General features: G+C 45.9%; 1 pseudogene; it reads left to right on the forward strand.

The window, feature by feature from the left end:
* The first annotated feature begins 489 nt into the window (after positions 1–489).
* LOC142286500 (U2 spliceosomal RNA) lies at positions 490–695 on the forward strand (annotated as a pseudogene).
* The last annotated feature ends 242 nt before the right edge of the window (positions 696–937 follow it).

Below are 937 nucleotides of genomic sequence, written 5' to 3' on the forward strand. Positions count from 1 at the left end.
AAAGGGTGGCAGTGACGGAAAGTCAGGCAGATGGTCCTGTCCTGTCCTGTCCGTCCGTCTTTTTGTATCATGAATTGGAAAGACTGCAAGGGGGAGGGGAGGTGCTTGTGCCCAAAAGGAGGAGTTATTCAGATTCATTGCAGTGGGCGGCGGCTGCAAAAAGTACCATTCTCCTTGTTTTTGCTCTGCAAAACAGCCTTTTCAAGGGTTTGGCTTGGGTGACAAAATGTCTTCTGTAGGCGTGGGTTTGTCTCCCTCTCCCTAAGATGTGTCCGGTATAGGCCAGGGTGCCACTCAAGGCCGTAACCAATTCGGGTTATAGCTTCTCAGCCTTTTGGCTAAGATCAAGTGTAGTTTCGGAGGACGCTACCTTGGTCGGTACTGGAAGGTGCCTGGGATTGCACGTCTGCCGGCCTTGAGGGAGTGTGTGCGCCTTCTGGTGACACATAGCCCTCTTGTGCCTGGACGGTTCCCAGGCAACGGGAGGCGATCACCTTTGTTATTTTGAAGTCCTACTGATAAACAGAAAAAAAAAAAATTAAATCTGTTCTTATCAGTTTAATATCTGATACGTCCCCTCTCTAGGGACCATATATTAAATGGATTTTTAGAACAAGGAGATGGAAAAAATCTTGCTCTGTCCACTCCACGCATTGACCTGGTATTGCAGTACCTCCAGGACCGGTGCACCCCTTCTTAACCGAGTTTCCAAAAGCAGAACTCAATTCACCTGATTCAAATGAGCCTCATTAGTGAATTGAAAGAAAGCAAAAACTTTATATGCACCTCAATTTGGCCAATTCACTTTTCACACTTTCACCCTTTTTTTTTATCTTTCACACCTTTTACTTGCTTTATTGATGCAAAAGCTGTGCCAAATAGCAAACTCATCTCCACTCAACTTGACCAACTCTGCTATGTCCCGTGCAGTATCTTA

The sequence above is a fragment of the Anomaloglossus baeobatrachus genome, unplaced genomic scaffold (assembly GCF_048569485.1).
Source record: "Anomaloglossus baeobatrachus isolate aAnoBae1 unplaced genomic scaffold, aAnoBae1.hap1 Scaffold_66, whole genome shotgun sequence".
NCBI lineage: Eukaryota > Metazoa > Chordata > Amphibia > Anura > Aromobatidae > Anomaloglossus > Anomaloglossus baeobatrachus.